Source organism: Rhinolophus ferrumequinum, chromosome 4, assembly GCF_004115265.2.
Source record: "Rhinolophus ferrumequinum isolate MPI-CBG mRhiFer1 chromosome 4, mRhiFer1_v1.p, whole genome shotgun sequence".
Taxonomy (NCBI): Eukaryota; Metazoa; Chordata; class Mammalia; order Chiroptera; family Rhinolophidae; genus Rhinolophus; species Rhinolophus ferrumequinum.
In genome coordinates, this window is record NC_046287.1 from 79,578,514 (window position 1) to 79,604,273 (window position 25,760).

A 25,760-nucleotide genomic window follows, 5' to 3' on the forward strand; every position below is an offset into this window, starting at 1 on the left:
TTCTTTTTGACCCAATATTCTGGACTGAATCTAAGGGCCAGATTTAGTCCATCCCTTTAGAATCCAGAACAAGTGCTGTGATGTCAAATCTTGCTTTTCCCCTTAGAGGCCTGCTCTGATAACTCTTGAGTTCTCCATGAACAAAGGAACTTTATAAGGAGAGGTTACCTCTCGTCTAAAGACATGTCACAAATCCTCTCTCATAAAACTGTGGGCTGAAAAGTCTTTTCTTCACATGTTTGTGAAATGTTGCTAGTCGTTTTAATTAGTAAAATGTTATGGAGATGATTTTGGAAATACAGCAAAGTCTTTAACAAATACTTATAACTCTCAAAAATAATTTTAAGGAAATAATCAAAGATGTAGAGGTATTTTTACAGAATGCTCTCCAAATGTATCACAAAATGCTGAAAACAAATTGTATTCTATAAATTAAATAAATTACAGCATAAGAGACAGGTTTAAAAATCAGAGCACTCAGAACACGGTCATTCATAATCATTCTTGTAAAAAAAAAAAAAGCTACCAGAATATAAAGTAGAAGTTTCCTCTCCACTTAGGTGGAGTTTGGAAGTATTTAATAGCATCAATTTCTAATCCCTTTACTTTTGTTAATAGAGCTACACCCAGAAAGTTTTGATACAAGTAGACTTGAATATACTCAGGATATTCTATTTCAAAATTTATATCTCCAACCAAGGTCTCTCTTCTTCCCTCCACAACCAAATATAATTTCCTATTTAACATTTCCATTTGCATGTCCCATTAGCACCTAAAACTCAACATGTTAAAAATTAACCACCGTTATGCTTTATTTCAGGATATGGTACAATTAATCAACTTCAAGCCAGGAATCTCAATGTCATTCTTGATTTGTCCCTGTTTCTTGCCTCCTGCAAGAGCTGTACGTTTTACTTTCTAAATATGACTGGAATTTGCCACAGTCATAATCCTATCCAAAATCAGCTCTCATCTTAACTGCTTGAAAAGTCTAAATTCTAGTTACCACATCCAATTTTGCCCCTCTGAAATTAGATTTTAATGCTGAGTAACAGTTTCCATGCATTTCATTAATATAAAGTGCTTTCCATTTCTTTCAGTGCAAAATGATAAATCCTTAACATTGTGTACGAAACTTAGCCATTGAGTCCCTTGCTTTCTTTTCCAGCCACTCTCTACTTCTACAATAATATCATTTTTCTTTCTTAGCTCAAGAACATAGTGTTCTTCACTCTGTAATACCCACTCCACCCAACACTTCCCCACCTAATTCTGCCAATCAGCTAGCTAGTAACTCATACTCATTGTCAGAGACACCGGTGGACAGTCGTGAAAAGCATGCTAGGTTCAACTGCAGGGGCAAGCCACATACGTACGTACATCATGGTCTAACTTAATGGCATTTTTGGAGTTGAAAGCTGAACACCGATGGGACCATATTGACGACTCTGCTTTATCCTTCAGGTTTCTGCCAAAGTGACAGTGTCTCGGAGGCAGCTTTCTTACACCCCTCTCCCATCCCATGCATATACATTTACACACACCTGGTGAGGTCTTTCTTTTTATATTCCCACAGCAGCCTGGGCTTCTCCTCTATAGCACTTAGCGTTGGTAATTGTTTGTTTAATGCCTTTCTTCCCCATTATACTGAAAGCTCCATAAACTAAGAATCCCAGTTGTCTTGTTTGCTGTATTCCCAGAGCCTTTGACGGTATCTGGAGCTGGTGGGTGCTCAGTAAATTATTTGCTACAGTTCACACCCTACGTGTAAACTCATGATTTAAAATATGATGTCATGGGGCTTCTAATGTGCTCCCTTCTGAAAGAGCTAAAGCTTAGAATAGAAAGAGCATGAGGCCAGCAGAACCAGCAGAAATAGACTCTGGGACAGGTATGCAGAAGTCTCGTGATGTGTATCAATGCCAAGGCTAAGCCAAGAATTGAGGACGGCAGAGATCTTCTCTGGCACTTCTGTCTTTAGAAGTCCCTTGTGCACCCACCTTCTTTCTCTTCTCAGATAATTACTGTAAATCTCTGTTTTTTCATTTCTATTCTCTATAATTCAGACCACTTTTATTCTGTGGGTCAGTTCAAGCTAAAGTCACTCTGGTTCTAATTACTATCTAATCCTCAAGGCAGAAAATAACCATATGAAATTTAAACATGTAATTGAGGGAGAAATTGATGGCTATTTTGAATGTAATCAAAACTGATGTTAATAGTCATTCATTATATAAAAATAGTCATTCATTATATAAAAACACATGATACACTCTGAAAGTCATAGGAATGGTATCAGAGGAAGACCTAAACAATTAGGCTTGACATTAAAAAATATAAAGAAAGAGAGAGAGAGAGAGAGAGAGAGAGAGAGAGAGAGAGAGAGAGAGAGAGAGAGACAGAGAGAGACAGAGAGACAGAGAGAAAGTAGCAGAAGCCACCTTGTAATTTGTGAAACACAGCACTGGGATGGCGTCTATAGGTCTTGTGAGGAACTGTCACTTTTTAGACCAGTTCAGTTTTTAGAAATATGTAACACACTCACATACATGAATATGTGTGCACACACACAAGAATTTACTCCTCAAAGAATATAACATTTGAGTAGGCAATATTTTTGTGGTTGAATCAACATCCATTAAAGATCAGTTGCATCTTTATGCTTATGTCTGTTTTGAGGATTAAATTTTTTCAGAATTTGAAAAAAAGATGCATTATTTTCCATGTTGTGCATGAAGTGTACCCTTAAAACTCGTTAACAGTTGCATGAATTCACAAATTCTATGTAGTAGCAATGGGAGAAAAAAAAAGGCTTATTACGTTCTGTCAACAACATCTACTTTAGGATCAGCATGGTGGTAGAATGGATATGAGTTACTTGTAAAAGATTCTTAAGAGAAATCAGTGAGAATTCAGCTCTGCCACTTCATTTTGTGTAGTATAGGCTAGCCACCTCCTCCATTCACTGACAGCTACTAATGAGAGATCACTTCCTAAGATCATTACTGGAAATAAGTTCCCCTGTAAAAATTAATCTATTGGTACCATATAATGCAAAATTTCAATTATTCATTCATCTTATTTATTACCCTATATGTAGGGCTTTGAAGCATCTAGCTGTCCTGATTTCAGAATGCATGTTTTTATGATGACTGAGAAAGAAATAATAGTTTAATATGCTTTTTCTCGATACACTTAAAATGCTACATTTAAAAATTACTTTTTCATTTGGAGCATAAATTCAAATGTAATTGTACACAGTTATTATTCTAATTTACCAAGATCAGAGTATTAAAAGAAGAGCAAATCTTTATGGTATCAAAATGTTTTTGGATACGTCCTAATTCTAATTATTATTTTTTTCTTTGTTTCGTGAAGAATTCTGAGTGACTCTGGTCTTTTTTTAAGGCCCTGTAGGAAGGTTGTCATTTAGAGAAAGAAAACTTCTATGCATGGATACCTCGTCAAAGAGTTCAGTCCAATTCTACTTAATTCAGCAAATATTTTTCAAGCACCTACTATGTATCTAGCACTGTGCCAAATGAACTCTGACCCTAACTAGCTGTCTCCCCAATGTTTGTCCCTGGCCACAAGGGAGATTACATGGGCCAGAGAATGGATTTAGTGTAAATTTTATGCTGTAGCCTCATGTTATCTGGTCAGTAAGCAGTATTTTCATTTCCAAGTGAAACATTATAATAGCATCTGCTTTTCTATCTGGTGTCATTAGAAATAGTTTATACTATACTGAGATTAATAACTCCCCTACCAAATGTGATTATATTTATCTCTGGCTGTCAGTTGTAAGTCTCTTGTTTCTAGAAAGGATTTATGCCTTTAGTATTTACAATACCCACTTCTATTTCCCTTCAGTTTTCTGTTTGAAGTTAATCCTTCTTACTTAGGAGAAGGGAAGCAAAAAATGAATTGAGTAGGTCTCCCTTCTCTGTTATCAGTTAACATTGCACTACCATCTTCAGAGAACAGTCTGTCATTCCCTTCTGTTTCCTAGATCTAAACATGTATAAAGGTGGATCTTTTTTCCTTGTCCTTACTATTTCTCATTAATTTCCGCTTGTGCCTTCAGAGACTTTAGGAGAGGTTCTATTGGTGATGCATATGGTGAGGAGAAGGAGCAATGGACGAACAGTCAGAAGATCTGATTTCTAATGCCCACTCTACCTCCCAGCTATAGGGCTGTTTTCTCACTTATAAATGGGTTCAATAAGCCTGGCTTTGCCTTCCTCATAGTTAGGAACATGTAAATAAAAGCGCTAAATATAAAATATATATTTACATTACTCGTATATAGTCAAATCTATACATATATTTATATAAAAAAATATATATATATACATACAAATATACACACAGACACACACACACACACACACACACACACACACACACACACACACACATGTATATAAACGTATATGTGGTTAGAAGCCCTTCATTACATTATAAACTATAAGGCCTTTCCGAGTCCTTTCTCTCTGAGTGAGCAGCCCCTCAGCACAGAACCCCTGCAATGTGAACGCACACTTACACTGGGCAGTAGCACTGCAGAGTGGTGAAGAGTGCAAGTGCTGTGAGCTAGACTTCCTGGGCTGGAACACCACCTCCTTTATATATTGTTGGGTATCTTCAGGAAAGTCATTTAATCTCCCCAAGCCTCACTTCCCTTCTTTGTAAAAGGGGGTTCATCTCTCATTCAATTCAAACTACTTCATAGTATTGCTATGAGGATCAAATGCTTTAATACATATAAAGCACTTCAAACAGTGCCCGACACTAGTAAGAATTCAGTAAGTATTAGCTATTATCAGTGTTGTTACATAGTCAAAAGTCAGGAATTTAGATTTTCCTAGGCTTTGTGAGCCACATGTACATGAAGAGATCGGAAGTCTTATCACTAAATCTTTTGTAATATTTTTTTTGCTTAAAGCCTAGCACTATGCTGTTTTAGTTTTCAAGGTAGAGCTTATAATGTTTATTTTTATAAAGGCAAGAATGTTATTTCTTCAGGATTAAGATGAATGATTTTATACCAGTACTTGGCCCGGAAATCATTTATTATAATGAGTAGAAATTAGATGGCTTTATTTTTAAATACCATATTAGGCAGGATAGATGCCAAAAAAGTACAAGTTCAATATATAAAAAAACAACAACTGTGTATATTAAATATTTATCTGTTTTGTGAAAATAGTAGCTTCAAAATCACAAGTTGTTTTCATTTGACAAATTAATTCAATTTTTTTTCAAAAAAAGTATCAGAAATGTGCATGAGAATTTACATACTAGGTTCTCAATAACCCTGTCTATACAAAAATAAATAATTTTTTAGTACATTGTGGTACAGTCACACAATAGAATATGGGTCAGCCATTAAAACTATATTTTTGAAGAACATAACTTGAAGTATTTATGATATACGGTTAAATGATAAGAAAGGTAATCTACAAACTGCTTCATAGATTAAAATACCAAGAGTGTGTACATATATTACATTAAAAAAAAGACTGCAATCAAATGTGCCATGATATATAATGCAATTTTCTTGGTAAGATAATTTTGAATGCTTTTGTTATTATTTAATATTTTTATTTTATTTTATTTTTTATTATCATTTATATTAATTCTTTACTTCTGAATAACATATTTATATTTCTGTTTTCCAAATGTTCAATCTCTTGTTCTTTTATAAAAGTAAAAAATACAAAATATCTCAACTTTTTAGCCCAATATGACAGATAAAACCAAGAAAAGATAAAACAAAGCATTTAACGGGACAAACAGCATGATCAGACACTTCTAAAATTTTTCACTTGGATAATCACATTAAAAGTTTCCCCCAGAACAAAACAGACATTTATGCAAACAGAGAAACATTTTGCAGTTTGGAACTTTTAGAAATTGTGGCCTCGAAGCTGAGCTATCTGCGAACACACAACAATGCTGGTTGCAGAAGGGCATCAGCTAAGTCACTAACGGACCAGGAGGGAGGGCCTTGGGATCACGAAGAAGGTAGCACTTGGCCAGGGACTTAATTTCTGTGCTTATTTCACAACCAGACTATAGTTATATGAATATGTCTTTACTACTCTTAGAAAAAGAGGCAGATAGACAAACTGACTATGAGTCTGATGGTGAGAGACTCAGAGAAACAGAGACACACAGGAGAGAAAATGTAAAGAGAGTGTTTCTAAAGAAGAAAGAAGGAAATTAAATGTAGTTCAACTATAAACAGCTCTCTCCATATTCCTTGTTTAATTTCTCTCATCTAATCCTTTAGTTATAAAGTTTCGATTACAAATGACAAACACCACCACCACTATAACAAAACAAATCTCAAAACATTGTTCAGAAGTACCCACACAGGGTACAAAAAAGCAAGGTGTCACTCACTGTTGTGGTACCTCAGATGGATAGACAGGAAGAGGGTTTTAGTAAATGTAGTTGGACAACACCTACTTCCATTTGGCTGAGCTTTACTTTTGAATTACATTGTAAAATTTCCCAGTCTCTTTGGGCTATAAGTCATGCACGTCCAGGGAAATGGAATTTTCCCCTAGAGGGGAAAAAAAACACACACACACACACAAAAACAAAACTACACTGCTTCACCTGTCAAACATGGATTTGCCAGGGTCAAAAATATATAGCTGATAGATATTATATTTTGTACCCTTTTGGGTATTTATTACTGACTCACCAATTTTCTGAGTTTTTTAAATTAGTTTCTTTTTTTTTCCTTGCACTTTTAGATTGTTTTAAAATTATGAAGCAAACATGATTACATTTTCTCAAAAAGTCAGAAGAATGATTTCTTTCAACTAGAAGGAATGGACCAATCATTTAAACCAGAGAAATGGACCGATCATTTAAATTCAAAATTATACCAATGGAAAATAGCAATGAAAGATTCCATTCTCCGTCCTTTGTTTCCTTACACTTGTTCGAGTTATGTTGTTTATTACGTATGTTGGTTTAGGACTGTTTGGGAAAGCGGGAATGCAGAAATCCTAGAAAATATGTCTTTTCCCAAAGTCCTGTACTTACATTATTTGGACAAGACCTATTGTGCTACTCTATCCTCCACTAGGAAAAAAAGAAAATCAACTCAGGAGTAGGGCTGACATTTCTTTAGCAGGCTGGAGCACTGTACCGCTTAATTACCCAGAGGGATATGTGAAAAGTGGCCTTGTGCATGGTTCAGCTCTGCCTGAGGGCACTAACCCAGCTGCCCCCATTAGTATGTGGTAAAAATACCTGCCAGGCCACAGCCCTGGACTACTGCATTTGAGAAAAGGAGCTCAGTATTCCATATGCCTGTTAACCATACGAAAATGTTTGTACAATGAACACATTCAAGTCGCAGAAAAACGAAAGCAGGGGGGAAAGGTAAATAGGCAAAAAGATACTACAAAGAATCAAACCGTCAGAATTTCTTGACATAAATCTTATGTAATATGAGTGAGTGCGTAAGAAGAACCGTGGACAGCAGCGGTCCGCCAAGCGAACTCAGCTGGAAGTTCTACAACCCCATCAAGTGTCAGGGGCACGTATGTTTTGCAAGCTTTGATTTTTGCCCTCTATCCTTCTGCATTCTTCATTAGCAATAACATGTTAAACTTTTGCATTAGAAAAACGGCTTCAAAATCTGGATTAAACAATGAGTTAAAATGTAAAGCATGTAAGTCATAGGCAAGCAATTTCTTCTAATCATCTGATATTAGAGAAATACAAATTTGGCTCCAAATGAGAGTTACGTGCCTGAGGAATGCCCAAAGCTTGGTAAGCCAACACGAGAACTTCTAAGCCCTCAAGGCTTGCCAGAGCTTCAGGGCTCGTGGTCCAAAGAGAAGGACTGACTGAAAGGAACAGTATGAAATTCTGCTACACAGCCCCTCCTTTTCTCCCTCCCCCACCCCCACACGCTTCCCATCTACTCTATATACCCCCTACCTAGTAAACCATCCTCCAAGCATTGAAAACAAAACAGAACGAATTAATGGCCCCTGTACTGTTTCATTATTTATGCTCTTCTCATGTACTACCCTAACCAAGGGATGCTCTTTGATGATTATATCTCCAAGAACATTGCTGTGATCATGCTATGTGCTGGGAAACCATAGATAATTAATCAGTCAAACTGAGAGATATGGATAAGAATGACTTTTGGATTTTGTAAAAGTAAATTTAATGCATAAACCCTGCTAGGAACTGATTAAGCAAATAGCCTCTTTACTCATAGTTCAATCAGGGCATATACTACAGCTGACTGCAGACCTATGCCTTCGTCCCAAAGAGGAGAACAGGAATGCTGAGTTTATGTTTGCTCCTTTTTAACTCTTTCTTCTCAATTCTAACTGCATATGTACCAGGGGTGCCAACAAAATGTATACACATGACTTTTATGCCTCTTTTGCTATCGATATATATTGAGTATTACCAATTTAGTACAGTTTTTTCCTTTCTTAAAATGTGTATACATTTTTTGGCACCCTCCATATTTGTTAAATATGTTTGTCTTGTATGGAAATTTTTCCATTAATAAATCCAATAAGAAATGAGCCACCGATTTATCTGACATATTTGGTGAGTCACGGTCCCATTCAGGCCCACATTGGTAGATATATTTAAAAAAATCCATAAAACGATGGGAATGACTGTAAGTACTGTTCTCTGCCCTTCCCCCCCACCATTTTCACAGGTGAATCTTTCTAAAGAAAAAAATTGCATGATTTTAAGAAGGTTAGTGTTTTGTGGATGACAAAGAAGCTAGCGACCTTTGTCTTCTACAGCAGAAAACCTTGTAGAATTCTGGGAGTGCAATTATGGAGAAGAAAGAGGAAGAGAGAATAGAATGGCCTTTTGTTTCTTAAAAAAAAAAAAAGGGAAACCAACAAAGACCTGTTTCCTTTTCCCTTTTTGTCAAATGAAAGCTCTTCAGAGATGATTGAGCTCTTGTATGTTACTCTTTGAATCCTGCAGGATGATATTGTATGTAGCCTTGCTCTAAGTACACCAAAGACAGCTGATACTTTTGAAGGTTAAAACTACTTTGTGATGCACAGGGCACATCTGTGAAGACATCTGATCCTTGGGAGAACATCATACTTTCCTCTGAGTGACAGCTTGCTTTAAGGAACACATTTGGATTCCAGTTTACCAATTTATCATAGCAATGGCGGGCCAAGGACATATGGGGATAGGCAAAGTAAGTTCCAGAATTAGCTGAAGAAGAATAATGCACAGAGAATTTAAAATCCCATTTTCTAAGGGAGTGGACTGATGTGTCAATAAAAAAGCATTTGCAACTGAATCAGAACTGGGTTCTTATTTCTGGGCCTTTCACTCTCCCTGTCCCTCTCTCCCATCTCACTTCAGTCTTCATCTTACCCCTTGGAAAAGAGTTCTGAAAACCACTTCTGTACTGTCGTCTGAGACCACAACAAACCAGACAGAAGAACAGACTCTAAATTTGCTTATCTATTCCTCCAAATCTACTGGCTTTCTGATATCAGTTCAGTGCTACAAGAAATATTGAGTCTTCATGTTTCTGTCACTAATGAAAGATATGCTGCAATAGTTTTTCTAATAATTACCGTCTTAAAAAAAAAGATGTTTAGAGAAAAGGTTGGAGGCTCTTTCTGGAAGATTAGCTCGACTAATCAGGGTGCAACAGAATAATTTTCCCAAGATTACTCTAATCATGTCAGAATATTTTAAAAGCTTGAGAGCAGATAATAAATGCAATCTCATTCTTGGGCTATGTGTATAAGCACAAAATATCTTCAAGCTTTTACAAGAACACTGTTAGGATTTTGCAAGGCCCTCTCCTTGATGTGAAATTGTTATCAATTATGAAATACTGATATTTTAGGTATAACAATATATTTTCCTTGGAAATAGCACCTAGCCTGAGCAATACACTCTCCCCACATTAACTCCTCAAGTTTCTCCAGCAGTTGTGGCATCAAATGGGCCATTCCATACTTGCTTAGTAATGACTGACATGGAATGATGGGGGAGAGCCGCAAGTGAAGCTGTCAAGTGTTGAGGAAGGGACTGTGCAGCCTCTAATTTACAGTTAGAGACTAGTTTAGCCGTGGAGATAGTCCACGGGGTTCCGATGTTTAAGGATGGTGCTGTACACGATAAAATCTTTTGTCACTGAGTTACAATTACACAGGCCATTGGCATGAATATCCTTCAGTAGAGGAAATGATACAAAGCAAAATGGGAAACTTCTGCATAAAATCTATCATTCATTGCACGGCCCATCAAAAGAGCTTCACATGTTACCTGCCCCTATACAAGTAAACTATCTCAAGTAGCCCCGCTGCAAGCACATTTGATGAACCAGACAGCACTTACAAAGCTTATGTGTTTAATAAGCACTAAAAGAAGCTAATGGCATTCTTTTTCTTAGTTTCAGGTATACAAAACAATGCAATAGACATTTATCATTTATACCCCTCAGAAAGTGATAACCTCCCACCCCCAATCTGCTACCCCTCTGACATCGCACACAGCCATTACATCTTCAGTGTCTCTATTCCTAATGCTGTACTCCACTTCTTGTGACTACAAATATTACATTTTCAGGGATGGTGTAGATGCCTGATCACTGCACTGTACACCTAAAGCTAATGGAATTCTTAAGTTATTTTTGCTCAGAGCAGCTCTGAACAAAGAGTAAGAGAAACACATCTGGAGCAGAGGAGGTGTTGTGCTTCTCCAGGATGCACGGAGGCAATCCGCAGTGAGTCTTACAGGACAGGATCAAGTGCTGCCAAAGGTACTTAAGTGACACAGCACCAGGGTCTCAGCTGTAAAGAGCTGAATCTTGCCTTGGCCCATCTATGACTGCTCCGATTGAGCCTTTTGATTTAATCTGAAGCAGTCAGAGAAAAAACCCTGGTAGTATTGGATTCCCATTGAGGAGACCTATTTTTCTCTGAGTGGTTGAGTGTTCTGGAGAGACAAATGTGCAAGACGGATACACATGTGGCATGCCCTCTGGGATTTTGCCTCTCCTACATGTTAATGAAGACTAAAGAGTGAGACCATGCAGACATCAATTGCACAGAAAATTAATGATGACTGATGATTGACTTTTCATGTATGCTCCACAGATTAATTCAGGTAAAACGCACAGATGCTTGAAACTTCTGGGGTCGTGAAACTGGTTACTGTTCAACATTGTCTGACAAGTCTGCACCTGCATTTGGAGTGGCCCATGTTATCAATATGATAATTTTCATTAGGTGAATATTGACAGAGAATGCTCCATCTGCTTAAAAAAAAAAAAAAAGTTTTCTTTCTCTTTAATGATTGATTTTTTATCTGTACCACTCTTTTGTTTCCTAAAAACATGTGCTGCTTTCTTGGACATAGATACTTAAGCAATTTCACTTGTCATTTTCTTAACAAAAAAATATGGGTTTTTGTTTTGTTTTTGTTTTGCTTTATATATAGTTACTTGTGTATAGATACAATCCTATCACAAAATAGTCTCTTTCACTCATGCCTCTTTCTTCCTCTTCAGATACATGTATGTATTGATACATGTGCACACACGCACACACGCACACGTGTACCCCCCGACAGTTGCAAAGGTGAAGGAGTGACAGAGGTATCATGTGGCTAGAAATATTCCAAAATTCAGGCCATAATCCAGCAGAAGGAAGCACATCAGCATTTTCTCTTTTTTCCAGGCTTTGCCGGGAAGAGGCTGGTGCCGCATGGTGCAAACGTGGTGTGTCAGTACCACGTTAAATGATAAGGCTGTCTACAAGTGGTAAATTTAAGGCCTGTATGATTCCTCAGAGTTTATCTCCCTAAATATGTCAAAGCTTGAAAAGAGTAGAAGGTTTGGAGGGGTTACCACCATATTGTCGAAAAGCTTAATGCTTCGTTTTCTGACCCAGACCTAGAATGAACTTCAGTAACTAGGCAGCCTCTGGGCCTGAGATCCATGTGGGTATTTATCGCCTCATATATTGGAAACTAAAACAGAAATTCTGACGTGAGCCGTTCTCAGTCCTCCACGTGCCGACTGACTCAGGTGAGCACTCTCTGTGTTTGAATCCTGGAGGCTTTGCTAAAATTTCTCTCCCTGAGGTTTACTCTCCAATGGCCTCTGCTTATTATGGTATTTCTATTTTGTAGACTTTTATGGCTTAGAGGTACCAACACAGGAAATTTAATGGCTAACACTCTTTTCCCATGCAGGAAAAAAAATTAAATTAAAAAATTAAAAAATTTTAAAAAAGCTATTAATATATTACTTTAAAAGTAATGACTATCTTAAATCCCTAAGTGCAAAAACAATTCAACACTGAATAAAATGATGTAACATAATCACTTATAAGCATAGTATTATTAATCTCTACCACTCTTTTGTTTCCTAAAAGTGTTTGCTGCTTTCTTGGACAAAGCTACTTAAGCAATTTTCTTTTTTGTTTTCTTACAAAAAAATACCCGTCTTTGTTTTGTTTTGCTTTGTATAGTTATCTGTTTAATTCTATCACAAAACCGTCTGTCTCTCACTCACATCTCTTTCTTCCTCTTCAGATATATGTGAACACTGAAAAGAAACAGTGAACCCAACACAACACAACAGCTAGATCTCTCTAAAAAACTTTAAATAATAATTTAATAAATAAAAAAAATTAAAAATAAAAAGCATTTCTATTTTTCAATTTATATGTGTATTTTGGTTGCTGGTAGTAATGGGAAACAAAGCATTTTTGTTTGACAGAAAAAACAGAAGACAAAAGGGATTAAAGAAGACTAATTTGAATGTTAAACTGAGCTATATCAATTCTAAGAAAAGCTACAACAGTGCTCTAATAAGTTATATTTTCAGAAGGGAAAGAGTGAAAACACATATTTAAAACTCTTCATTTATAATTAAGTTACATCACGCAGCTCCCAAACATACATTTTAGAACACAGCACCACAGCCTCTCTGCCTCACTCCGTTTTCCTTTGACTTTTAGCTTTCACTTTCATTGCTGTTCTCTCTTCTTGTATCCTGCTGGTACGATAAGTTTTCACAGTAAGGAGGTGGTTTACCACTGGATGTGCTTGCCCAGCTGCAGATTTCCCGTCTAAATAGCTGCCACAACTCTCCTTTGTTAAAGCTAGCAAATATTTGTTTTCCCTCTATGTTAAACATATATTTTTCCTTACCAGTCTTGAGGTTCAATGCAAAACAAATTCTTTCACAAATTCTCCACACCTCCCCTCCCCCCCCCACACACATTGTTATCTTCATGAATTACTCAATATGTTTAAACAGATCACTGTTGATATTGTGCTCTGGGCAATTAGAAGCCAGGCACTTTGTTACATAGCTGGCACCCTGGATGGCAGAGTATGGTTCTCACTGTGTGACTGGAACCATAGAGCTCTATAATTCATGGGCGTACAGAGGAATACATTTATCAGCACGGGTTATAAGTGGCTAGGAAACACTCTCACATTATAAAAACCGAGCTCTAGCTAAATCTAGGAAATGCCATTAAGGAAAGAATATATAACATTTTGTCAAATTCTAAGTCTAATTATATTTAAAAGGTTTAAAACACACACACACACACACACACACACACACACACTGGCAGTTTACACATCCGTTAGTGAGGGACACCCAGTCTAAATTTTTACTACAAAAGCTAATGACCCTATTAACTCTAATTTGTTTACTCACCAGTCTGGAACAGTTTCTTCCACAGGTACCTCTTTGATGTTCAAAATTAAGCTTCCTAGAGGCTTGAGAAACTAAATGCTAAAAGAGGTCAATTATACACTTGCCTTAAAGACAAGCATTGCCACTCCCAGGTTGCTTTAAACTGATATTTTGTTTTTCCCCTTAATGAACAGACGAACACAAATATGAGATTACACTCAACACATGTTAAACCCTCCTCCTGATTCGCTTGGATGTGATGGATACCTTTGAATGAGTGCACCTGAGCGTGCTGGAAAGGGCTTAATTAAAGCTGGCAAAATAGTCGATGCTTGTGGCTTAGGTGAAATCTGAAATATACACCAAAGTATAACTTCAAAGTGAAAAAAGAAAGAAATGAAAAGGCATGTTTGACAAAAGCAGAGAATTGTTCTATTATTACTTGTGAAGCCCCATGTGGTGGAACATTTAGTACACAGGATAGTGTGTAAGAACCATTCAGGTTTTTCCCTACGGTTCAGACATCAGCACCATTATGAAATAGTTGTGAAGTGGAAGCAGCACTGCGGTTATTGGAAAATAAATGAACAAACCAATTGTAAGACAATTGGAATGTACGAGGGGCATAAACCCTAAAATAGACATGTGTGTGCAAAGAGAGCTTTTTTGTTAATATCCTGAGCCCTGTAGCATTTCTGTAATAATGGGCAACAAAAGCATTGTGCAGAGGTACAGCCGTGATCTGTGGGGCCAATGCTAACTGTTATGCACTCTTTTCATGCTTAACACAATTTCTTCCACGTATATGAGTGGGTACCTATTCTCCATACTCTGGGGGCATCTCCTTTCCTGATAGGAGTTTTATCTGACTTTAGAAAAGATGAATGATTCAGAAATACCGAACTATTTATATGATTCCAGATGCTAAAAACTGAATAAGATAATACGAATCTATATGAAATTAAAAAAAAAAAAAGAAATGGATCATGAGTTGAAATGGCCTAATCATCTTGTTCAAGGACAACTTTATCTTCCCCTCTATCTCTTACTGACTCTAAGAAATTTGTTTGATTCTCTCCAGTCTCCTCGTTTCCATCCAGTTTCATTTGTTAAGAATATAACTAACTGCAGCATGTTGCCTATGGAATACGTTAAGAGTGTACAAAGCGGCGGATAGGCCCAGGATTGGAAGGAGGCTTAAAATGATTGAATGGGGAGTCAATACAAAATAGGATAGTGGTTGACTGCAGGACTTCGGGAGTCAGACTGTGGATATTTCAGTCCCTACTCTGTCACTTATTAAGTGGGGTTAGGCCTCAGTTTCCTTATCTGTAAAATAATGATCATAGTCATATCTACTTCAAGGTGTTAAATGAAATAATACATATAAACCAGTATAGAGTAAGAAGCCCATAAATATTCATAAGTATTACTATTTCGGAGACTGAGGCCAAGTAACTAGCGGCTCAGACTCTGTCCTTGTCCCCATGTGAGATGGGATGTTAGGTGCGCCCTGATCTGCAACAGTATAGTGCTAACATCATAAGGGGGTCTTTGGAGGGGAATCAGTACCACTGATCCTGGGTTTATTTGAAATCTTTATATTTTGTTCATCATGGATTTTGTGCATTATTTTTGATTTTTTAAAAAACATTGCGTGAAGATATGATTTATGTCAATTACTGACTTCTGTGGGTACCCCTCAAACTCTGTGTCTGAGATGAGTGCCTCACTCACCTCACCCTAGTCCTAGTCCTGACATGGAGGCGCCAAGCACGTGCTTGTAAGAGAGGATTATGAGCATGAAGACACCTGGGAAGACACCTGGACACACTCAGAGACAGTTGGGGATATGACATGTTCAGTGTAAAGAGGGTTGCTTATGGCCTTAGCACCAGGAGCAAACAGGCTTTCTCTAGTCTAATAGCACAGACCCTCAAGTTCACACTGCCTGGTGTTCAACCGGCCATGTCTTTGGCCTGGGACCTGATTAAGTTTCCTCAATATGCTCTAGCATACATCCATTTTCAGAATTACTCTCCTTAAGACGATTGGTAAGCTCAAGATTTGCACTGGTTGTGGAGAATAGGGAGCTCCAGTAGTGTAGAAAAAGACCCAGGAGGGTTAATTACGAAATCATTCCCTTAATCTTAATTCTTTCTTTATAAGAATCAGAACACATTCTCAGTAAGGTATATGCAAACAAATAGTGAGAAAGAAATGGAAATGGGCAAAAGCATTGAGTGACTGCAAGAAAAGGGGTATGTCACAGTCTTTACAGGAGAAGTATCACGCTTTCATATTTTAAAAAGTGGACTGAAGACAGCTGTTTTCAATCCCAAGCACAATTTGGAAGTGCATTTAAAAGGTCTTCCCCCCCCTTTTTTTCTGGACGGAGGGAATAAGTAGACACTATTTTTTCCCCAAAAGACATATAAATGGCCAACATGTACATGAAAAAATAGCTCATCATCACTAATTATCTGGAAAATGTAAAGCAAAACCACAATGAGATTTCACCTTACATCTGTTAGAATGGCTGTTATCAGTAAGAGAGGCAATTAATTACAAGTGCTGGTGAGGATGTGGAAAAAAGGGACCCCTTGTGCACTGTTGGTGGGACGGTAAATTGGTGCAGCCATTATGGAAAATGGTGTGGAGGTTACTAAAAAAAAGAAATTAAAAATAGAAACTGCCAAATGGTCCAGCAATTCTACTTCTGGGTATTTATTCAAAGGAATTTAAATCACTATCTCAAAGAGATATCTGCATCCCCATGTTCACTACAGCTTTATTTACAATAGCCAAGACATGGAAACAACCTAAGTATCGTGTCCATCAACAGAATGGATAAAGAAGTTGTGATATATATACACAATAGAATATTATTCAGCAACAGAAAAGAAGGAAATCCTGCCATTTGCAATAGCATTAATAGACCTTGAGAGCATTACACTACTTGACATAAGTCAGACAGAGAAAGACAAAAACTGTATGTCTCAGTCACATGTGGAATCTTAAAAAGCCCAACTCAAAGATACAGAGAACAGATTGGTGGTTGCTGGGGTGGGCGGGGAGATGTGGAAGCGTCAGCATAATGGGTGAAGGTGGCCAAAAGGTACAAACTTCTGGTTATTAGATAAGTAAGCCCTGAGGATGTAACGTACAGTGGGGTGATGACAGTTAACAATACTGTATATAACAATAACTGTGTGTATAAATATATATATTTGGAAGTTGTTAGGAGAGTAGATGTTAAGAGTTCTCATCACAAAAAAACAAAATTTTGTAACTATAAAGGTGATGGATGTTAACTAGCCTTACTGTGGTGATCATTTTGCAATATGCACATATATCAAATCATCACATACGCCTAAAATATTGCTGTATGTCCATTATACCTCAATAAAACTGGGTGTGGGGAAGCTCCTTTTCATTATGTCTGTGGAGACCTTACTACGAAGATGGCGCAGAGCACGGAGGCAGCAAACAGAAAACATGGGAAAGAGACAAGGGCTAAAGAGAGGCTGTTTCTGGTTTCTTACTGACAGGTCTTTTCACAGCATATTGGAGAAGGGCCCTAGAAATACACCTGACAGGAACTTCCTGCTTCAAGGGTGGGCACTGAGCACATAAGGACAGTGATGTGCTGTTCGTGCTACAGAATCTAACGCAAGAAAGGAAATTCCTGCCTAGTCCAGCCCAGTTGCAATGAGAGGGCAAAGAGAAACATATGGCAGACTGTGGGCCCTGTGAGTAGAAAAATGCAGGCCAGGAGAGAACAGAGGCAATTCCCTAATCACTTTGAGCTGAAAATTCTATTCTTACACACTCTTTCTTTAAAAAGAACTGAACATTTATATCTGAGCCCCATTGCACATGATATACAGTGGCTTGTTATGCTTGTGAAAGTGTCACACAATGAAACAGGTGTTGGTTTTCACAAAAATCTGACTTAGACTTCAGCCCTGGCTCTATGACTTATTATCAATGGTGTGCATCCTTGGAGAATTCACTTTTCTCCTTCTTCTTGGCCTCAGTTACCTGATCTATAAAATGGGAATAACCGAGACCTGTCTCACAGGTCTGTTCCAATGTGGTGCCATAACACACAGAAAACGCCTAGTATGTCGTCTGAAACTTCCTCTCAACATTCATTCTTCAACTCTCCCTACTGTCTACCAGGTGCCAGCCTTGCACTAGTAAATGCCAGCATATTGTAAATTACCTTGACTTCATATTCTGAACTGTGGCTTTAGTCTTTCTAAGCAGACTGTTTTGTTGCTTTTTGCGATTTTCTTACAGATAATGAAGGGGCTGAGGACACCCTAACCACCGATAGTGGTCATGCCGGACAATCGGAATGGTCAGATCTGGCCAGAAACCCCCACCTCATCTCCAACACACCTGCACATGCTGCTTCAACAGGCTCACTGCTGTCTAGACGTGTAACATATTGTGCAACGTCAAAAACATTGCCTTTTCACAAATTTCTGCATAGCCACGTACTCTAATGAAAAACTATTCCACACATTGAAAATCTGTCTAAGATTTTTTCTTTTTTAATTCAGGGGAGCAATATAACCATTTGCTACTAATTTTATTTCACATTTTTCTATAAGAAAATGTATAGCCGAAGTACAGATGAGATTGAGCTGAAGAAAGCAGTGAAATGCTCTGACTATATGACAACCTTTCCTCCAAACCTGAAATTTTTAATATGATGCTAATAAGTAATAGAAAGTCAGTGAATCCAAAGCTTTAAATTAAAATAATAATAAATATAATAATTTTTTCACTGCCACTACAATTTCAAAAAATGGAATTACAAATCTTATATCCTCACAGAACCAGACACCTCTGCTGGAGAAATGATCAAAGTTGAAAATGAGAGTGAAACTCTCATTTTCAAAAACCTTATCTGGGCCAAGTTTTTAAAACAGTAAGAATGTTTACTGTTTTCCAAACTGATTTCTTATTTCCTATTGCAACTGAAGGACATATTATTTATTATGGGTTGACAGAATTACTTCTGGTGTATTTGTGGTATTTCTTTATTCCATTTAAAAATTATTTATATAAATTCCTAGTTGATGCTAAAGAATTATTTTCTAGTAAACTTTTTTTATAGGTCAGCTGGCAGCATTCTCTAAAAGGAAAATAAAAAAAATAAAAAGGAAAGAAAACTTGTTTAATGCTGTGATTTGAACTACCCACTTACCAAAAGCTAGCCTGCTTCATGTGGCTACTTTTAGGTTATACTTAAGATATATTTAAAGAGTATGAACTTTAAGTAGGAAAAAAATTACAGGGACAAGAAAGCAAGCAATGGGATAAAATGTAGGGAGGATATCCTACTAAAACCTGGGCTATTTTATAATTATGTGAAGTTTTTATTTTTATTTCAGCTGAATCATTTTTTGTTGTTGTTTTTCATTGGGTGGATAGTATGGAAGTAAACATTTGAGGTTATTTGTTGTATTTCTTTTTTAATTAGGTGAGAAGTTTGCAATGAAAAGATCTAATTGCTGCCTTTTACTAGAAGTACGTATTGTAAACTTATTGAAACTATTTCCTTCCTTTTATTGATATGTTTTATTGTGAAAAATAATCCAAAGAAATTGCATTTACTTTTATTTGAGTTTTCTAGGTAGTGTTAATGGAGAAATTTACCTTAAACTCTGAGGGCTTCTGGGTAATATTTTTTAAAAAGGTTTAGTTATGGTTGCTCTGCTTTTAGCAGATACAGGTAGAATATATGATTTCTACAGGAAGTCTGAAGAGCAATCATATTTCTAAAAGCATATAGGATGCTTACATTTTCCTTGCATGTTGAGTATTTATATCACTTCAATGAAGGAAAAAAATATGAATGGTTGAGAACTTGGCAATGGGAGTCCTGCAAACCAAACGCAGAGCTTAGCAGGCTGAAGAAACTCAGGAACCACTGGATTGGCTAAGTGATTCAAAACAGTATAAATAATGCCACAGAAATGTTTTAGAGGAATGTCTACTTCATGCAACATTTGGTGAACAATAGAAATGTCCTCTTTAAATGTGTAAGTTGCAGGAAAATGTAATGGAACATTGCCTTTAGGATAGAGATCTAATGTATTCAAATACTCTGCCTTTTCCTTTCCTTACATTTATGCTTGTTCCAAAAACAATAATAGTCTCAAAAAGAAAGCATAGACACTTAATTAGTATCATTCTACAGATGCTCCTTAATAAATCAAGATGATAAATATGTGTCTAATCCACATTCTGGGCTATTTCTAATCTAAATGAGTCTAGACTTGTGCACCTGATGCATTACATTGGAACTGGAGGTCAAATTAATACCCTGATGGAAGAGTAAAATGTACTTCACTATTTATTATTAATGTTTGGTTGTTTCCTATAAAAATACTTTTAAGTGCAATAGATAAGCTGGTTCATAGACTCTGCAGCAGAAATATGTCCTGGTTTCAAATGCAGGTGGAAGTACAGGAAAGTGATAAACGGGTTAGCCAAGAAGTCAAATTTAGATATTTATAAGCATTGAGCTTTTCCTATAAAAAATGAACTTTCGTATTTAAAATGTAAGGGAGGAAACTATGGCTGAACCACTAGACCGTATGAAGGTCTGAGTTATAATAATTCATAAATGCATGCTTTATATTATAAAGATATATCAATTCCACACCTTTCTTTACTCTTGCGTGGCATTTTCTTATTAAGAAAAAAAAAAGAAAGAAAGTTTCTGTTTCTACTGCTGGTATCTGTAAGCCAACGCACTGTGACTTGGAAATGTAGAGAAAAATGATATTGTCCTTGGCCTTAAGGGAATGGGGTAGATTATTCTCAAACGGAAAGTTAGGCAAATAAAAGACAGCAGTACAGAATAAGGGCTACAGTATAGGTGGTGGGGGAGAGTAGGCTCAGGCTGGCAGCCTGGAGGAAGCCAGGCAGGGGCAGCCATGTACGTCAAGAAGTTGGATGGCTGGGACATGGGCTTCAATACGGCGACCAGTAAGCAATACAGACAGTGGATGAGCAAGAGACAGACTGTGCACAGGCGACACTATAGAATTGTGCTGAAGACTTTGAACTTCATCCTAAAGTGAATGGAGTGTTCATTGCAGGGTTTTGAACCCGGGTGTGATATTTGGTACTCCAAAGCAGACTCTTAGAGGCACACGAGTTACTACTTAGCATAGGTCTGGGCAGTAGTGGAGTGTAGGCCAATTTTGTCTTTGTCACATTCTAGTTTTTCATTTGGTATTTCTGTCTCACTGCTGGAGAGCATCCCCTGGTATTTTTGACCTACAGGCTGCCCAAAGTCCTCCACTTCAGAGCTCCTGACTCCCCACTTCCCCCAGCAGTCCCCGGGTTGGTTCTTCTGAAAATGTCTTGCATTCACTGGTTACCTCTCATCTTAGAATCAAAGAGAAAGCAGCACCTCTGTTTAGGAAACGATCTTCATAGACAGGGCAGTGTTACAGCACCAATTCAGCTTAAGTCATAAAAGCAACGACTATTTTGATCAATACAATAAAGAAATTTACACTGAAATAGTGGTTAATATTTTTTAAGCCTCATAACAGCAACTGTGGGTAGCAAGCATTTTGGAATCTCCTTTCTCTAGATAAGGAAATAAAGGCACAGAGAACTTGACCAAAGGGGGAAAGTGGGAGTCTCTGAGGCCTTGATCTCCGCCTGCTCTCACTGAGCCTGGGAAGGCTTTGGTGGTGCAGAGAGGTGCACGCTGAGTGGGGGCTGCGACGAATGCATTCCCCCACCTCTCCCTTTCACCTTCTCATAAAACACATTTTTTTGAGAGGGTTAACAAGCTCTTTAAAAACAGAAATTTTCTGTCCTTGCTTCCAGCATATTATATGTACGTTTGGGTTATTTTACTTAAATTTTTTGAATTTGGAAACTGTTCATACATACATACATACATACATTTACTTATTTACTTACTTATCTACTTGCTTTTTAAAATTGTAACATTCATTTCTTAATGTTTACATATTCACTGGATCTTCAATTTTATGTTTTTGTTTTATTCCAGTTTTATTAAGGTATAATTGACATGCATCACTACTATGTAAGTGTAAGGTGTAGAGCATCGTCACTTGACTTTCATATGAGTATACTGTAAAATGATCCCTGCAATCATTTTAGTAAACATCCATCATCTTATATGGATACCAAAAAAAGAAAATATTTTTTTCTTGGGATGCGGACTCTTAGGATCTACTCTCTTAATAACTTGCAAATACACCATACAGCAGTGTTAATTAGGATCGCAATGTTTACAGTACATCCCAAGTACTTATACCGTGACCTGTGTACCTTTCCACTCCCCTTCCTCCAGTTTCCCCTCCCCCAAGCTCTGCTTCTGGTAACCACAAATCAGATTTTTTTTTCTGTGAGTTTGATTATTGTTTTTTTGTTTGTTTGTTTAGTAGATTCCATATATAAGTGAGATCACACAGTATTTGTGTTCCTCTAACTTATTTCATTTACCACAGTGCGCTCAAGGCTCATCTACATTTTTGCAAATACTTGCCTTTTTCTTTTTTATCTGTGGCTTTACTTGTGGTTATTTACAATAAATTAATCATGTATTGAGTAATTATAATTTACCGCTCTGTAATAGGTTTTATTTATTTGTTTAGTGAAAATGTTTATTTTAAGGCCACTATTACTAAACACTTTGACTCTTCTGGAGAATTTGTGGTGAACTGTGCAAAAAGTTATAGACAGTTCTCAGGGAGGAGGGGAATCTCCAAAAGGCTAACGTTGTTTTCATTTCTTTTTGGACCTTGCATTAATTTGTCTTACCTGTTCAAAGAGTCAGTGTCCTGACTTTGGCTTTAAGTGACCTTAAATGTTATACTGATTTTTAAAAAGTGGAAAAAGACTCAATTTAAAATATTTTTGCTGTGAAGTTAACTACCAGTAAACATGATCTAACTTCAGTCCCCTGAGCTCTGTGATACCACTGTGTCACTATTTGCACTTCAAGAGTAATAAACATTGTACACACTTCCATGTAAGATATTTATATCACTATTGAACTCACATATGGAGGAGATGGTGCTGAGCTCTAAAGAGTGAAATTGAATGTTGACGCAGATAAAGCTTGAAAGGAGGAAAGTGAGCATTTAATTAGGGGGCTTGCTTGCATCTGTTCTCTGACATTCGGTCTTAGTTTTATTTCACTATCTAATTCTGATGCTTTATTCCACTGAAATAAATTACAGGCTTACAAATGTCCCCACCCTTTTCTATACACTTCTGGTTTTAGGAGAAGGATTCAGTCTGGGCACTTACATGTGCAGTTGAATTAACTCTTTGATTTCATCCGTTTTTCCCTAATTCACGACAATATTCTCTAGATCTCCCTCACCGTTGGCACTTCTGCAAATTCCTTGCTCCCTAGGCACTGTTTTGTCCATAACTGACATCATTTCAGTATGGAATGAGAGCAAGGCAGCTGTCAAGTTCTGTTTGGACCTTTTGATTCCTTATTCTGACCTTAGTAAGGCCCTCCTGTTGGGTGCCAGCACCTGCAAGAATGTCAGTTCTGTGATCATACCCTGTGACGAAACACAGGCTGTAAAACTTTCTCTAAATGAGGGAAACAGCTAGTGGAGAACAAGGAGGAAGCTAGGTAGAAAGGAGGACCAAAGAGTTACAAAGAAATCTAACAATTACAAGAAGTGTTAAAAAAATGAAAATAAAAGAAAAGGAATTGCACATCCGCCTTATGGATAAATTTCATCATTTGAGGAGAATTATAAACTCTGTTCAAGAAAGAATCTATTTCAAATTTTCCATCCCACAGAATTTCTATGTCAGACCCCACCTCAATAACTGTTCTGTTATTCTGACCTTATTCTATTCACCGCACAAATTTATCGCCCAGTCTTGAGCTCGATAAAGTAAAGAAGTTCACCGAAAGTGGATTTTCTTTAGATCACAAAAGTTACCTTTGAGATTGCCCCCTCACTTAGAGAATGTGAAAGTGCCATGTTCTGTACAGTTTGTTTTCTCCTATGATTTTTGAGTTAACGTTTGTTTTTTTTTTCTTTTGAAACAAATCCATTATTCTTTCATAAGAGGGGATTCCTAACCAAAGAAGGGCAGGTGGCAGTGGGAGGTCAAATTCCCTGTACACACTGTTGCTCAATTTTGTTATTTCTCCCTTCCTAACTTCTTTTTGAACCCTCGCCAAAAAGTGTTTGAAATAATCCCAATCATCATTCTTGATGTCGGGAGGGCTTTTGGATTCACTGAAAAGAACAGATTAACAGCATGCAATGAGAGAGCAAGTTGAAGTCTGACCTTTGTGGCATCAACGGGACTGACGACATGAAAATAGATCAAAGGACATTCAACATGGGCAAAAGTGGGTTAAAATAAGGGATGCAGCCATATTTGGTAGTTTTAAGTTTCTCCCAGGTGACAATTAGCTGTGTAAAATAATTTGCAATTGTCACCCTTCATCCCCAGGTGAACATTTCAGCACATTTCCCCAAAGTGTACCTACCTAGCAAGCCTCATGCACAAATGATCAGAAAAATCATAAACAGCGCAGTAAACGACTAAAAAGTTAAATAAATAATTCATCTCTTCCCCTCGCATCCTCCCTACAGTCAGTCTTAAAATACTGCTTGTAAGGCATAATACCCACTTCAATCATGTCAGCAGCTGATTATTAATTGCTTCAGAAAAAGACAATATTTTATCCATCCTCTTTGGAGTTCGAGTGTGAATGGTGAAGCAAAAGAGAGTAAAACTGAGTGAAACATGAAAAGCTTGATTTGTTAGGACCCCTGCTGTCTGAAAAGAGATCAAAGCTCAGAGGGAGGCTGTAAAACAGCCCAGTGCCCTGCACTGAAACACGGCCTGTGGCAGCTGCTCTGGGCACTCGCTCACAACCCAGGTGTGCCTCCAACTCCACTCCGCCAGCTGAATCATGGGAGCAGGGTACCTCTCCTCTTCTTCATTATTTCAGAGGCAGTCACGAAGGAGATACAGGCTCCATCCATCACAATGCACAAATTCACAGTGCGCGGATTCAGCACAGGCCTAATTAAAGCTTTTCCTTTCATTTGTGGAGATAATTAGACTTTCATCTCACCAGGAAGCTTCAGAAAGATCTATTTCTTTCTCCAATAAAAGCTACATCAAACAAAAGCAGATTTTAATCGCCTTTTCTTTGGGGCATGAGTCAATAATGAAAGATGTCACGGGTAACAAAAAATTGTGTGCAGAAAAAAGAGAGAGGCGAAAAAGAAATGCCTAAGCAATGTTCTTTAATTAACATCATGTTTGCAAACACCATTAATTTCTCTCATTAAAATGATTTTTATCTGCAACTGATTGTTGATAAAACAATCGATTTTAGCATCTCATCTGTTTCACTGCTATGCAAGGACCCCATCTGCTGTGCTGTAAAGCAGTAATCACGCAGGCTGTTAAGCAACATGTGAGAACAATAAAAAATGAATGCGTGTGTGTCAGGGATTTGCGAGATTGACTGCAGGGCAAGGGCCACCTTTCCACAGGACATGCATGAAAAATGACTTGGTGTCAGGCTAAAGGACAAAACGTCACAAAGATGAGCAGTGCATAAATAAAAACACAAATTAATATATGCAGGCAGAAAAGGCTCCATCTGTGTTTAGGAATCATTTTGTAAACAAATTCTGAAAAGGAAGGCCGGGAGTTTAGATGCATTTAATTGTGTGCCATTGGCTGGTGTGATGTAATTTTAGATGACACATGTGCAACTTACCATTTAAGACAGCCTTAGTTTTTCAATAGGAAAATGCTCCTCTCAAATACTTTTTGGGAACTGTTGACTTTAACTTTGTCTCCCCCCAACTTTACGAATGTGAAAGTAAATACTTCTATGGTATGTAGAGGAATCAGGCTATGCAATCAACTTTGGAGGCGGAGGAATTGACAAAAAGTGTATCCTGGAAAAGTGTAAGGCTGGACCAGAAGCCACAGGATCAGCAACGGATACCAACATATATTTGTACACAAAAGT